The sequence below is a fragment of the Vicugna pacos genome, chromosome 11 (assembly GCF_048564905.1).
Source record: "Vicugna pacos chromosome 11, VicPac4, whole genome shotgun sequence".
NCBI classification, from domain to species: domain Eukaryota; kingdom Metazoa; phylum Chordata; class Mammalia; order Artiodactyla; family Camelidae; genus Vicugna; species Vicugna pacos.
Window position 1 is genome coordinate 32,611,049 of NC_132997.1, and position 16,716 is coordinate 32,627,764.

General features: G+C 39.8%; 1 protein-coding gene across 8 annotated transcripts in view; it reads left to right on the forward strand.

The window, feature by feature from the left end:
* Positions 1 to 16,716, forward strand: part of CHRM3 (cholinergic receptor muscarinic 3) — a 456,583-nt gene that overhangs the window by 122,974 nt on the left and 316,893 nt on the right. For all 8 annotated transcript variants that reach the window (XM_072971050.1, XM_072971051.1, XM_072971056.1 and 5 more), the window contains exon 2: positions 5,371 to 5,478. The gene's annotated coding sequence lies outside the window, so the exon portion shown is untranslated. The remainder of the gene's footprint in view (positions 1 to 5,370; positions 5,479 to 16,716) is intronic.

A 16,716-nucleotide genomic window follows, 5' to 3' on the forward strand; every position in this document is an offset into this window, starting at 1 on the left:
TCTCCTACTTTACCACTGTGGCTATCAAATACAGTTACTAAAAAGGGTTAAGACTCGTGAAAAATAACTTTAGAGTCTTGGCAAAGAAAGAAAAAATGCTCTTCAAATAACCCTTCCAGTCATGGAAAACCTAGCTCAAATGTGTATTTTCATTCAGAATATCACTTTTAGCCTGGGTTCTAACCGTTAGTTTACTCAGACCGTGAATGTGTCAGGCGTGAAGCGCTGGGTGTAACCATTGTGTGGAGAAAAGCCACCCATTCCCACAGAAGGAGGTGCTTTGGATCTCCTGGTAACTAGGTTTCGTAGCTGTGCAATCAAGGTCACTTTCCTGCACCTTCTTTGAAAGAAGCTGCTTTTGATCAAGCAGAATTCTTTCAAAAAATTTTTGTGCCTTTGTTCTGTTACAATACATGAGAATAAAAGAACATTAGTTGCTTGTGAGTGAGTGAACCTGATTAGAACTGCCTTCAGAGGAAAGTCTGGAGCTAAGATGAGCTGTGAGCTGGCTGTCCTCTGGCAGAGTTGCCCTCAGACAGCAGCCAGAACACAAATCAACACATCTTTGCGTCTCAACCGTGGCTCTTGTCAAACATTTTCACCCTTTGTTGGCCAGTAACTTTTGACACTATTTTTGAGGTTCTGCTGAAGTAGCTCTCTCTCTCGTGTGTGTATGTGTATGTGTGTATGATATATATAGAACCTTTGTGTATCAGTGTTAGCATCGTATGTTGATTGCTTATGCTAATTGGGAAACATTAAGGTTAAATCTATTTTAAGTAGAGTAGCTGATTTAAATGACTCCATTTCAAAGGACACTTCAATAATTCTTGTTTTTTAAATCTGCCTCTGAATGTTTCCATTCCCTATAGCAAAATAAATAAATGTACAAACAGCTCTTACTGAAACAACAGTGATATATTATTTTGTTGAGAGAAAAAATGAGATTTCAAATGTGGAAAGGGTCTAGGATGTTACCACTGCTTTTAGAAATGTATATACATTACCTGTTTTTTTTTTGAACAAGTTTGAATTCAGTGAAATTTGCACTTTCTCAAATAAATTGATGAATTTCAAATATGTTTCTTGCAATCACACAGTCTTAATGTACTTATCACACTACCTTCTAAGTTTTGTTAATCTACCTTACATGAATTTGCCTGTAATTTTAATGAGCCTATGTGTAACATTTTGTATTCTGCATTTATGTATACATTTTCCTGTATTAGCATAAATTTCATACTTACTATAGTAACGATGCATAATACAAATTTGACAATATAACATCCCATAGGGTTGAACTGGTTCCCTTTTGTTCAGTTGTGATATTAATAATAGCAGTAATAATGACTACTGTTCATCAACTTTTTACACAGTAAGTGTCCTGTTAACATCTTTTTTACAAAGTAGAGACCAAGCTTAGTTTGTTATGTGGAAACACCTAGACTTTAGAATTTTATATATTTGGGTCTCTACTATCTGCGTGATGTTAGTCAAGAAAAAATTCCCTTCAATATTCTCCTCTGGAAAAAAATAAGAGTAATAATAGCTGGCTTGTAGGCTGTACCTACCACTGTCTGGCACATGGTAGGTGTTTAAGATGTGCGGGAAGGGAAGACTGTTGTTGGTAAGTACTTCCAAAGATGATGTAACCAGGTGCATAAAATGAAGAGATACTATTTTGTGTATATTTCCAAATGGATTGCCAGAGTAATTAAGTGGTCAGTATCACCAACAATGTGCTAAGTGGTTATTTTTTGTATGTCAAATTCTCGCCAAGTGTGTCTTTCCATCATTCTTCTTTTTTGTTCTTTAGTTATTCATTCAAAAATAACAGAGCCTGTCGTGCACTGAGCATTTCTGAAGTCACTGACTCCAGGTTGCAACTGACATGAGGGTGGTGCTCTCTGACATTCAAAAGGCGTCAAAAGATTCGGTCAACATCTAGGCCAGTGAATGGGCAGAAGTGTGTGTGGAGTGTGTGTGCTTGTTTACATGTGTCTTCCCAAGAAGACCATAGTTGGTCATCTTGATATATCACTCATGTGAATAAGATACGGTCTCCTGCGAAAGACATATGTAAATAAATAATGACAGTATGAATCATAAAAATAGATTTATGGATAAAATGTTATGGGCTTATATTTCTGCCTAGTGGATTAAAGATGGCTACAGAATCCAGTTCTGAATTAAAAAAATTTCTGAAGTGAAGGCCAACTTGGCAGTTACATAGAGAAGGGCCCAAAGTTAAAAGACGCAGTGCACCCCTAGAAAGCAAGATGCAGGGTCTGGTGTGACAGTGCCGAAGGCCCCTGTGTGTCTGGCCACCCTCGTCCTGTAGCTGCAGTGACTGTGGTGGACGGTTAGTGTTGGAACAGGACGGTGAGAGAGTGAGCAGGGCCAGACCTGACAGAGCACAGGAACCTGGTAAGTGCCCTGTACCTTCCATGTGACAGGGACAAAATGCATATTTTGCCCCACAGCACTCAGAATAACCCCATTTAAGAGGTGATGGGAATGAGGCTTTGCATATAAAGGAACTTGCCCAAGGTCATACAGCAAGAAAATGGTGCAGCTGATATTCAGACCCAGTCTTTGAGATCAGAACCCCTCTTCTCTTCACCAAAATGCAATTCATATCTAAATGGGAAACCACTTAAGTGTCTTTTCATTTATTTGGGTTTAATTAACTTCTCTGAAGAGAAATCTTTGGGATTTTATTCTGTGTTTACTCAAACTTTATCAAAAGCACAAAGCAGATGTTCTATAAAACTTACTTCAACTTTCTTTGGTATCTTTCAAGCACCAATACTTCCTCTTCATCTATGGTTTCCTTGTGTTATGTAGCAGATTCTTTTTTATATAATCTTCGTGCTTTGTTTTGTTCTACTTCGTAACCCGTTTAGCCATCCTTAGGTGCAACCTGACCCACTGGTGCCCTTATATAGGCTAGAAGGAGTATCTTTTAAACCTGCTTGGGGTTTCTCTGTTTGCTCGTATAATCTTCTTTTTCAGGTCTTTATCAGGAAAGCTGGTCACCTAAGTTACCTGTCATTCTGGTGGCAGGCACATATGGGGAGGGAATGAGACCTGGAGATTTCCTTCATGAGAATTTCATCCTGCCATATTGAAAAATGACACTTACCCTGGTGGCCAACTGTCTTTGTCCATCCTCACTGGCCCAGCCTGTGCCAAGCAGAGTGTTGCTAAATCCTTCTGGTGCTTCCTCCAGGGGAAAGTCCCACTGCCCCCAGAATAAGCCCTGCTGTACTCATTACATTGTCCCTGGGTCTGTGTAGGGAAGTGGATTCCCACCGCCTGCTTCCAGTCTGCCCTAAAGCACCCCCTCTCTCTAATATCATCCCCTCCAAATTGAGAACTAACAGTTCTCCAGACAAGAAATCAGCCAATGATTTCTGTAAAGGGCCACATAATAAATATATTTTAGACTTTGCAAGTTATACTGTTTCTTTCGCAACCTCTCAACTCTACTCTTGTAGCAGGACAGCAGCCAGAAATGAATGGCTGTGGCTGTATTCCAATAAAACTTTATAGACTCTGAAATTTGAACCTCAAATAATTTACAATTATATGATTCTTTTGACTTTTTCCAGCGATTTAAAATTGTGAAAACCGAGGAGGGAGAGTGTCACTCAGTGGTAGAGCCCATGCTTAGCATGCATGAGGTCCTGGGTTCAACCCTCAGTCCCTCCATTACAGAAATAAATAAATAAACCCAATTGCTTCCACCTGAAACAGTCAAGTCCAGTGACTCCAGCACCCCCTGCTGAAGATGGAGTTTCAAAGTCTCAGAATCTACAAGTGAGAAAAAGGAAAATCCACCAAGTGCAGAACTGGGATGCTGACAGGACATTCCAAAGACTACTTGTCTGAAAACCAGGGGAGAAGCTCACTGAGAAGGGAGTAATTGTGCAGATTCGAGGAAACTCTCCTAGTGTCATGTTCGTATTACTGAAGGAGACAGCATTAAAGTTGATGAAATGTCAAAAACAAACAAACAGACAGACAAACAGAAGTGTAAGAGCCATTCTTAGCTTGCAGGCTGCCCAAGCAGAGGGCCACAGTTTGCCAGCCCCTCTGCCCCACCCAGGCAGGGTGTGAGGCCCTCTCTTCCCTGGGGCACACCAGGGTCTTATCAGGGTCTCCCATCTGGCTGGAGCAGCATTTCCTGATTCCTTGTGATAGAGCCGTTTCTACCTGGAGTCTTTGCATTTCAATTTTCTCCTCTGTTGGTGGGTCCTTCCCCCTGGGGATCTGGCCTTAGGAAAGGTGGTTAGGTTTTGTTAGCCAGCATGTATCTGATCTAGTAGTGAAGATGGATTTTATTCATCTCTGCTCTGTCTGGAAAATGTGTTATTTTACCTTTTGCTCTTCTCCAGGATCCTCTTCAATTGAACTAAGTTAAACTGACTACTGACCAGTTTGTAATCTTTGATTGAATATATTTGAACTTCATTTACATGATTTTTAGATTATTCTTTCTACTTTTTCCTCTTGAGATTGTGTTGCAAGCAGGAAGATAACTTTGGCCAGTAAATGAAAGGATTGACAAAACAAAGTGTGAATTGAGACAAAAAATATATGCCCAATCCTACTTTTGTTTTGGCTGTTTATTCATTTATTTACTCAGCGAATATTTGTATGTGCCAGGTACTGTATCCCAAAACAAGATCTCACTTTATATATTCACAAGCAAGGGTGAGGAGAATACCATGCTTGTCTTCTAGGGAACTACAGGGGAGACAGAAATACGTCTTTATATAATCCTCTTGACATCTGTTGTTCCTGTTGCAAGTCACATGGAGCACAAGTAAGCATGTGAAGAGGTGTGAGCTCTGCACACCCCACCTGACACGGATACACGTCCATGTGCGCAGACGGTAGAGCAGGACTCTGGGTCAGTTCTGCTCTGAGCCTTAAATGTTGTAAAGTGAGAGATTACCTACATCGCAGTTTTGTTGTCAAGACTAAATGAAATTTAATGCTATAATGCTCAGCACATAGCAGCCCCCCCCAAATTACATCAGAGTAAGTTAAATTTTTTTCTTTAGTTTTTTATTGATAAATGAATAGCCTTCCAGTAACATGAAACCAGTTTACTACTACATTTTTACTTTTTAATGGCTACATAATCAGTAACCACTAAATTTATTACTTCTTTACTGACTACACAGATGTTTCTGTGGCTGTACTGCTCAGTATATAGAAAACAGAGGTGTGTAAATAAAAGCCTTTCCATTGGATTGGTTCTCTGACTTTTTTTGTAATGCTGCAGGTTAGAAAGATACTCTCGTGCAATTGCTATGAAACGATGTTTGTTGACTGACCGTCATCTCTGTGTCTGTTTAGATCTGAACCTGATGGCACTCACTGCACTGACCAGTTGCTCGGTGGCCTGCGGGCTGGCTGACCAGTGCCCGCTCCCGTCATGACGTGCACCATTACGGCTCCTCACTAGTAGGTGTTCTCTCTTCAATACCATTTATGTGGTTGTATGTTGAGAATTTCACGGAATGTGCACTTATACTGAAAACGTGTTTGTGTTGCTGTTACGAAATATGGCTAGACCAGTCTGAGTACCAACCAATTGCAAGATGAAAGAGTACGTTTAGATGTATCCATTATGTATGTATGTGCATATTAATATGGTAATACATGTATGTCTGTATAGGAAGAACTTAGAGGTATAGCATTGTACCTCTCTTTTAACAGAATAAGAAAAGTCCCTGGAAAATTCACTGTCTTTTGGTTCTTTAACATCATATAAAACTGGCAATGTAAGCCTGAAATTTTGACTTAGTTTAATGTTTTGGAACAGTTCAGTTTTATTGTAGTTTTACCTAGCGGGGTATCTGATACACTTCCACCTACAGGAGTATCCTAGGGTAATTGACATGGGATGTTTATGGTGTCATTGAAAGGTATTATACTCAGTGGCAGAGATCTTAATTTTAGTTCCAGCTCCAACATTAAGGGACCTGACTAGTCCCCTGAATCTCTAGGCCTCAGTTTCAATCATCTGCAGATGAGAAGAAGAATTTCTGTTTTACCTAATTCACAAGATGACTTTAAAGGACAAATGAGGTAATGAAATATGACAAGTAGGGAGCTGGAAAAAGAAGTCGTGACTGACTGCAATTTTCTTTTTAAATTGACTATTAGAGTTTAATCTTTTGTATGTTATTCACCTACGAGATACATGATAAGATTATATTTAATTGTAATTCATGACCCAAATCTTTTATTATATTTGGGAAAGTTATGATTGAATGAAACATGAAAAAACACATCGCTCACACACACTGCACACACAAACCTCCACCGACTGTGATAGTTACGCTTTTGCATCTGACCTCCAGAATATTAACTCTATTAGAGATTATTTTTAAGTGTTTCATACTTGGAGCAGACAAGATACCCCAGATACTTTTTATGTATAGTTTAATTTCAGGATACTAAAGAAACAACGTAGAAACCTGATCAGATATTACCCATTCAGTTTAATATATTACATTTTTTTGTTTATTGAAATCTTTTTAACACTTCATACGACCATTATCTTTAGCCAACAGAAAGTAGCTAGCCTGTTTAAAATAAAGGATGGAAAGTGAAAGTCTTGACAAATATATTTAGCAATATTCAGAAAGACTTTTCCAGTAAAATTTTTAAAAAATTTTGTAACCAGGCCAATGCAGTAACACTGGTTTGCAAATTCTATTCCAAAAATTAGATATGATTACCATTGACAAGGCAATGGTAATACACAAATCAAATTTTTGTATATAAGTGAAACAAAAATCTTAATAACTGGAAACATAATTATTTGCTGATATTGTAGCATAATTGTAATTATGGTTGGAGGCTAGAGTTAGATTGCCTGGGGTTGCAACCCAGTTCCATCATTTTCCAGCTTTGCAGTGTGGGACAAGTCATTTAGCCCCTCTGTGCTGTAGTTCCCTCATCTGTGAAATGAGTCTGGGTGTAAAAGCACTTATCTCGTAAGGTTGTGTGAATTCCATGAGTTTGTGTGGCCGAGTGCTTGCAGTGCTGTGTGACGCTTAGTGGTAACCAGTCAGCACTAGTGATGACGACCCGCTGGATGAGCATGGGGTTATGGCGCTGCCCATAGATTTTGGAATCAGACAGCTGTACGTTCAAAACCATTATCAATTAGTGGTGAAACCTAAACAGTTACTGGACTTTTTGAAGTCTTAGTTTCTTAGAAATCGAATGGAAATAATTAAAATATACTCCGTAGTGCTTTTATTAGAATGATTTAACACAACGTCTAGCAAGAAGAGGTAGTGATCACCTTCACTGGGAGTTGTGAAGGTATAATCTGTAATGCAAGGATAAAGTGACACAAATCAGAGGTTCTTTGGTTCTGAAAGTGTCTGCCATGTTTAAGGGGCTTTTAGAAATGTGCCCAATTACAAGATTTGCTTTGTTAGCTCCAGAATTTCAAAAAAGACAAATAATTTAAATCAAATTACAACTACAAATATAACAAATACGGCATCCTGATTTAAAAAGTAAAAATGACAGAAATCTATTGGTGTTTTTTAAGGTCCAACAGGGACTATCAGCTCATTATTCAGTTTGTTAGGAAGGATGAACTGTTACCACATTTAAAATGACTTTTTTTTTTTTCTGAAAAGAGAGAAGAAAGGAGATGGACGTGTAGAATATGCGTCACAAAACGATGGAGAGGGCGGGTCTGAACTTTGACTTCCGTAGTAGTGCACTCTGTCAGGCTGTATGCATGTTCTCATTATGAGAAATTTGAAGTGTTGTCTTTGGGCTCGTATTGGACAAAATTCAGTGGTTGGAATGGGTGGCGTTTTTTTCCCAAGTGAGCCAGGATTCGTTTCCGAGGAGGAAAGTACTGGTAACTTGGGGCCGTAACCCGAGAGTGAACTGCCTGCCTGCTGTGTATCTCTCAAAACAGAAGCCAGGTCTCTTCCCCTCACTGTGGGCTACAGACCACATGGAGCGGGGCAGTGCCCACTCAGTCCACCTCCGTCTCCGGCCAAGTCAGCAGCCGGTCTCTCTGGCTTGTCTGGATCTCAGTGTCGAGCATTACGGAGTGCTTCTCTGCACACTGCCTTTTATTCCTGTTGTTTACTTCTGCAGTAACGTAAGCTTTTCCAGAGTTTGTGTGTGACAAGGAAAGTCGTGGCTGTGGAGAAGGCTTTTGAGGGTAGGTTTTGGAGGTGGATTCTGAGGTGGGAGCCCACGAGCTGTGGACATGGGGTTAGGCTTGGCTGCCCCTCTTTGGGGCCCTGAGTGAGAGACGGCCATGGTGCTTACTGTGTCCTGCTTCTCCGGGTCCCTGGAACATCTGTACTTCCGTTCTTCAAAGTGGCCGGCGTTCACATTTTGAACTCTCATGTTAGGGTTTAGGATGCAGGAAAAGAAAAAAACGGAGTCGTGGTGTTAGATGCTAGTCTGGAACAAACGGATGCTTGCATGTCCTTACTTATTTTCATGACAATTATGCATTTGTGATGCTTATCTTAAAATGTATTTGTGACTTTAGAAGTCTCCTAAAGGAGTCTGACTTAGTCAGATATCAGTCTGATAACTTCGTTTAACAGTATGTCTAAAAACTAGAGAGAAGTGACAGAGTTTGGAGGAGACATTGGGCATCTGGAACTGAAGTCCGCTGTCATCTGGAGAAGGAGATAGATGAGGCCTTTGTCAGTGGGAATCTAAGAATGGGTGGACTTCGTCAGGCTGTCACTGTCAGTGTAACATAGTCATGGTAAGGAGCTCTGCATAAGCCTCAGCTTCACTGCTGTGAATGAGCAGGAGGTGTTCGGAGAGGAGCCTCTGCTGCAGTGACTCAGGTAGGCTCAGGTGGGTGGCGGATGCCCCAGAGAGCTTTATGCGGCCCCTCCCATCCATCTGCTGCAGGTCCCCTCCGCCTCTTGGCTGCCTGAGCCCCATGTGCAAGCACCTGGTCTCACCTATGTGACATCACAAACCTCCTCGTGTTTGCAGACGCTGCCTGTCAGGCTCTGACTCTTCCTTCCAGACTCATGGTACCTGCTCTGCCATTTGTCCTTAGTCCTCCTCTTACAGTCGACTCTTCCCTCCTTCCCTTTCACCCCTTACTGTGCACACGCCTCTGTGATTGACCACGTTCACGCCTTTTGCAGGCATCAGTTTACATTTCTGTCCTAGTCCATTCCGGCTGCTAAAACACCCCCACTGAGTAGCTTGTAAACAACAGAAATTAATTCTTTAAGTTCTGGAAACTAGGAAATCCAAGATTAAACCCTGAAAGATTTGATATGGTGAGGGCCTGTTTCCTGGAAGGCCATATTTTGCTGTGTCTTCACGGTGTGCAAGTGGCAAAGGAGCTCTCTTGAGCCTCTTTTATGTTTCATAAGGGCACTAATCCCATTCAGGAGAGCTCCACTCTCATGACCTCATAGTCACCTCCCAGAGGCCCACCTCCACAGACTCACACTGAGCATTAGGATTGAGCAAATGAATTGTGGGGTCACAGAAATGTTCAGCCTTTAACAGTTTCCATTCTTCCTGTTACTTTCTTGTCTTATTGAGGGCAGTCCTTGTTTTACTCAAGTCCAGTCTTCTATTTCCAGTGTCTACTGCTCAAAAAATAGTTGCTGGTTAAACTAATGATTGAAACAGCAGTAGCCTCTTTCCTCAGATTGAACAGGAAATAATTGCATTTACCATGTCAAGACGATTTCTCTGAAATATCTTTCAAGATTGATATTAGCTTAAAATTGTTATTAACATAAGCCTGTAAAAAGTATAGCCAGAAAAATAAAAAGTGGCCAGTATAACATACCGTGATGGTTATGTCATTTTAAACATTTTTATCAAAAGTTAACAGGGACTTTGAAAATGTATAACGTACTCTACTGACTTCCTTATTTATCATCAAGCATATTATTTTTAGAATAGCTTTTCAACAGTGATGAGAATTATTTGACCTCATCTGGACTGAGGTTAACTTGATTTCCTTCATGTAAATTAGTAAGAAAAAAAAAGTTCTTAAGGTTTTATTTTATTATATTAATTATATATAATACATATGACATGTATACATACGTATTTCATATGTTCATAGAAGATATGTAATATTAATATAATTTGAGAAAGAAGAATGTATATATTAAGTGCAATTAAATGTTCTTAGTGCTGGTTTTTAATAAACAGAGGGAAAAAGAACTGAATCCCCCAAACCCTGCTAAGTCAATAAACAAAACCTTAGCTATATAGTCAACTGAAATTTTATCTGAAATTATTTCAGTAACTGTATATCAGTCAGATGAGGACTTAACATTGTTTAAATTATTCTTGAATAGTACCATTTTTGCAGGAGAGACCATTAAGTCCACTAAATCAGCGTGGGAACACTGGCCCCTCATCTTTGTTACTCAGCGTACATCAGTCATGTCTGAGGCATCCGTAGGGGCTGCCTGGGTGGAGTTATGAGTAGCACAGGGAATTTCAAGCCATTCAGCATCGCAGGTAGCTGTAGAGAGTTAAGTGGAAAGCATTGGGCTAAGAAAGACATCCTTAGGAGAGCAAAACGGGCTGACAGGGTACTCCAGTTTTCAGTGCATGAGCTATTTTAGATCGACATGCTTCAAGCTAAAGGGGTGATGTTTGAATGAATCATATATTAATAATGTCCAGTTGTGTAAGCAGAACTATAATGGAGTGAAATAGGTCTTGTCACAGTGTTAAAGCTTTGACATGCTCAGGTAGAGCATGCAGCAAGAATAATATATTCTTGAAAGCATTGGGCATTTTTAAAATTATGCCCAAAGGTAACCTTGACAAAATTCCAGGTTGTTTCCTCATAACTTTATAAATCTCTGTTTTATGTATTTGAAGATTACGATAACTTAGTGCCCATTTACTGGCACTCCTTTTAGCTAAAGGACTTAAGAGTTGCATGTTGAAATATAACAATAATAACGATAGTGGCCACCATCTACTACGGTAGTAACTGCGCAGTGGGTTTCACTGCCACCTCATCAGGTGATACTCACAGCAGCTCTGCAGGGACGGCATGGCAGTCTCCTTGTTGCAGAGGTGGAGATGTGTAATGTGCAGGACACACTATGGATGTGTATGCATGCTTATATAACCTGAATTTGTGACAGCCTCCACACTGCAGAGTGGTACATAATGTGGAGGCATGTAATATTTTGTATATGGAGCTAGAAAACCAGTTTTACTTTTGAAATAAAATTAGTGTTGGAAGTATAGCATGCGTCAAGTTTTAAGCTGTGCTTACTTGATATCCTGAAGAATAAATAGCTTATGAAATTGTAATAAAAGATTTCCCCTGGTATCCTTCTGTAGCAACTGGTAGGGATAAAAATGAGAATCTGTATCTCTGAAGGGCATGTCCTAAGTAGCAGATCTAGGCAGGTGTCTTTCAGGAGAACAGGTTAGCCATTTGTAAGGTTGAACAGTTTATCCTTAGAGTCAAATAATATCTTTACTTCACATGTTTCCTTAAGCCTTACTTTCGACACTACCAGGCAGTGTGAATGCCATGATGTGACTGCATCGTCCATGACTGCCTGACCCCACAAGGCGAAGATGAAGACGAAGGTCCTGGTCTTAGAAAGAGTCTTCTGTGCACCAGGCATCCCACCGGAGGCTCTCCGGGTAGCTCTCTCTTCCACACCATTAGTTAAGAAGAGTCTCTTGATTCCTCTCACACTGAGTATCTGTATAATGGACAGATAACACTATTTACTGTCCATTAGGTATGTTTACCCAAACAAGGAAAATATAAATATAATACAGACATGCCTAGGAAGCAGAGATGATTTTGAAGAAGCAGTGGTTTTAACACACATTGTTTACTAAAGAAGATAATTGTAATATTTTGAAGTCATTTGAAATGTAAAGGGATTAAATTACCTGAAAAGAAAATCATGTTTTACATAATCTTAGTTGAATACTTGAAGCTGGAGAACTCAGGGATTCCATTTATTCATTCAGCAAATATTCATGGACCTCCTCCTTTGTAGTAGGCCCTGGACTGTGAACAGTAAACAGATTTCCGGGCCTCATAGAGTTTATATTTCTAGGTACCATTGGGGAGTGAGGGGAGGAGGTGTGGACAGAAAGGAAGTAGGGTATGTGTGTCTCTGCTTGTGTGTGGTGTGTGTATATGTGTATATACACACGTTTACATAGAGAGTGATAGGTATCTCAGTAGAAGTATATAAAATAGGGATAAATTTAATTTTAAATAAAACCCACTTCTTTTTATAGCAAAAAGAATTCTTCCATTGAACTTTCTCTAAAGCATAGTATTAGATTACAAACTTTGAAATTTTTACTCACCAAAAGTTCATATTCTAATTTCCAGAAATGAAAATTTTGATAAAACATCTGTCATTGTTTTAAAATGGTCCATGTGTTTGCTTCTTTTCTTTTCTTTTTTTTTTTTTTATTGAAGTGTAGTCAGTTTACAATGTTGTGTCAATCTCTGGTGTGATACCTCATTGTAGTTTTGACTTGCATTTCTTTGATAATTAGCGATATTGAGTGTGTTTTCATGTGTCCACTGGTCATTTGTATGTCTTTTTTGGAAAACTGCTTGTTTAGGTCTTCTGCTCATTTTTGGATTCGGTTGTTACTCTGTTCTGCACACTCCCAGCCACAGCCCAAGCCACACTCCAGCCCCTGAGTCTGCCTCTGCATAGTCAGCTCCAGTCCTCTCTCCGGGCTCGTCTGTGGAGTCTGAGCTCCAGCAGCCCTGCCTGGCCCAGCCCTGCTGGTTTGTGTTTTGGGTGAGCTATCGCAGGGACCCTTTTTACTAGTTTCTCCCAGATCTGTCTGCCAATCCCCTGTTGCTTTCTCCTGCAAGCCTCAGACGCTCCCTTTCTGTCCTCCCTGCTGACCTCCTCACTGGAGAGGGGGTGTCCCAGAGTGAGCACGCTTTTGCTTCTGATTCCCTTTTTCTGTTTGTTTTTTCCTCCTACCCATTTTTGTGAGGAATCTTCTTGCATTTCTTAAGTAAGAGGTATTCTGCCAAAGTTCAGTGGTTATTCTGTGTGAATTGTTCTGTCTGTGGGTGTAATTTTTGGTACATTCGTGGGAGAGGATGAGCTCTGCATCCTTCCACTCCACCATCTTGGCATCCCCCCACTTTTCTTTATTCATGTTAAGAGTATTTGTAGGTGTTCCAGAATCTGTAGGAGGAATCCCTGAGGTTGTTTCACACAGCATCAGACTGCACTGAGTGCAGTAAGGGCTGATGGGGACAGAAAACTTGAATCCTGTGAGACCCAAAGAGGTCTCACAGCAATTTCTGTAGTTTTCTGTCCTGTGATGGAAGTTCAGGTCCTCTCTGTGTGAAGCACAGAATTACGCGGATGTGGTATGCTTGTATTACCTAATTGCACAACAGTTGGTTGTGGAACCAGAGCCCCTGATTCCTGTGCGTTACTTAAGAAGACGTATAGTATGTGAGATATGTATGCACTTAGAGCCTCTGACAAAAGGATCAGCTCAAAAATGGGAAAAACAAAGTGTCAGCCACGTATTGTGCTGAGCCAGTTTTCCAACTGGACAATGAGTCAATTGTTTTTCGTGATTTTTGGATACGGTATAATGACCTCTTTATTAAACTCAGCAAGTAAGTGGCTGTTAAACTGTTTATTTTGATTGCAGTGATAGATAAAGTAGCCCATTATTTTTGGAGAAGATGAAAAACATCATAAAAATGTATTCATTTAAAAATATTTATGCCTTTTCATGTTTGGAAACTTACCTACTTTTTAGGTTCTCTGAATACATGGTTTGGGTAATTTTCTTTTCTTTTTTTTCAACATTTTTTTTATTGAATTATAGTCATTTGGGTTTATAGGTTTGGGTAGTTTTCTTAAGTCAAGATCCTTCCACTTTCATGCCACTTTTGTAAAAAACATCAGTACTTGATACCCAGATGTTCTATAAAAGATTTTGCATTTGTTCTTAATTCATTTTTTATATTTAGCTTTTAAAAAAATCTGGATTAAAAATGATGTCAAATCATAATGTCTAATGGCTTTTTGATGATGGGGCAAAAGAGGATTGACGTGGAGGAACACTGCTAGAGTTTCAGTGCTAATTTTGCCTTCTCCCACCACCTCATATAGGCAGCAAAAATAAATGTCTACCAAAGTAAAAATTGTTGACAAAGTAATTATTATTGGGTCCCCACCCTAGGTGCTAACAACCTGCAAAGTGTAGCACTCTAATAATAGTAGCTAAAACTGAATTTCAGATTGTGATACTCTGTATGCTAAGCCTGTTAAAGTACATTAAACAGATTTTGGTGAAGTCATAGGCTTCCTTATTTAAGCTGGGGATACATCTGCAGCTTCCTCAAGGAAGCAGCATGTAAGTTATAAGACAGAGGTGGTAAGTTTAAGGCAAAGAAAAACCACTGTATGTGAAGAGTTCTAGGTTATTTGTTTATTTCAGTTTTTGTCATATCTCCTCTTGGAAATTTAACACAAAGAAGGGCACACAGGAGAAGCAAATAACTATTAGTTGAATCGAATGATGCTTCTTATTAACTTAAAGAATCAATTACAAGCTAAGAATATATTAATGAAAGTTTTTTTTTTTCCATCTAAAAAAGTAACTGGGTCATGGACTTTAATCTCATTCTTTCATTCATGTTTTGGGCTGAGGGACCCTCAAGGGCTGTGCAGAGTAAGGAAAAGACAATTAAGAGAAAGAGTCGTCTTCCTTTGTTCAAACCCTCTTCTGCCTGCTAATGAGGAAGGCAAAAAAGGCAACTTGATCACGCTGTTCCTGATACCCACACTTCCTTGTTTAGCTGACTGCTGGATGAAATTTGTCTTTCTATCTAAGTTCTCTGTCAGTGTTGTGCAGACTTCAAGGGCGACCTATGAATCAATCATAAAATCACTGTAGTAGGTTGCCATCAGAGTTTTAAAATGAAATACAATAAAATAAAAACTGAATGTATTCCAAATTATTTTGATAAAGCCTTTGTTTCACTTATATTCGTGTATATATGTGTGTTTGGCTTACATGGTGGAATGTGTTTTTTTACTTGGGGGTCATAGTCAAAAGAAAACCATTGTTATTAATCTAATCCCTGCACAGTCTTCTGAGCCCTTGTTTTCTTGAGTAATTTGTCCTTGTAACTCATTTTCAGATTCTTCACTTCCCTTACTCTTTCTGGCAGTTTAGACAGCCCCATAGTTTCTCAATTTCTCCATCTTTATTGCCAACTCTTAGTATAGTGATCACTGGAAGAAGTACTCACTAGATGTCTGTTGTCTGAAATAGTGAATTAATGGTATTCTAGAAAGAATTACAATTTTGTAAGTCTAAATATCAACGATTTATTAATGCCACCTTTTTTCTCTTCCCTTAAGCCCTATTGCCACCATGCAGTTGCTCTTTGCAATTTCTGAGTCATTTTCTAAGTTTCCTGGCCTCTTTCATCAAAATGAGCCACCAGCCTAGGTGACTGTAGAACAGGCTTCTTTACTGTGACTCCTGTCTGGCTCTGCAGTGTATGCGCAGACTGTTGTGTCAGCATTTGGGTGTCTGTCTGACTTCAGCATTGCTCCCTTCTGGCCTGTCATTGCCCTTGCCTTCAGGGTTCTGAATTCTGAATATTCTGAATATTTCACTCTGTGTAAATATCTCCCATAGGCATACTTCTTTGGCCTTGAGATCTAAACACATTTGAGTGAGAATGAAGTGCCCTGAAGTATCTGATTTCAGAGTATTCTCCAGATCTATCTAGCCACACCCTGTCGTGTGAACTTGGTTGGCATTCTCAGCTGTTACACACCTTACGGTCTTTGTGTACCTGGGCCAGTGGACTAGCCAGTGTTCTCCTCTTTGCCTAGAATGCCTTCACCTTCTGTTGTGCCTCAGGTAAGAATACTGAGTTCCCTGAGTCTGCTCCTCCACTGTCACTTACCAGGTATTTATAGAACTGAAATCCTTCACTGTCTGTGTGTTCATCCTCCTGCCCCTGTTGGGCTCTGAGTTTCTCTTGCGTTTGTATTGGCAGTTCTCCCTTGTAACCCCTGACAGAACCTGTCAGTGCTGGGCCTTGGAGGATGCTCAGTAAGGATGCGCTGAGTGAGCTCTTGTCTCAGAGACGTCTAAGAAGTGCACCATTCCTCCTCCGCTGATGTGGCCTTCCCTCTCCCCTGTCCCCACTAGACCGCTGGTACAGATTCCTGCTAGACTCGTAATACGTACGACACAATGTTCTCCATCACTCTTCCTTGCCCTTTCCTTCCCTAAGTCTGCAAGTTTTATAACCCGTGAAAAGGTCATGTAAGCAAAGCAGTTTGTCTACGTTATTCACAATCTATAGAAAGCCACTGATAGCCAACTGATGCTGTGAACATTTTACATGGATTCACCAATTCATATGTCTGGTAAGGATACTCCTGCAGTGTATTTCCTAAAGGAGTGTTCTACTATGAGCTTGAATACTTAAACACTTAACATTTAAAATAAAATCTTGGGTTTCAGCTTAACCTTGACCTTAACCTTGACTTTGAATACCATTATATAACACATTTCCCCTAATTGTTTCATTACAATAAAACATTTTTAATTAAATGCCAGCAACTGATGTTTTACCTATTGCAACAGAATTTAACACCAAATTCAGAGGGGTTGATTTTCATAAATACA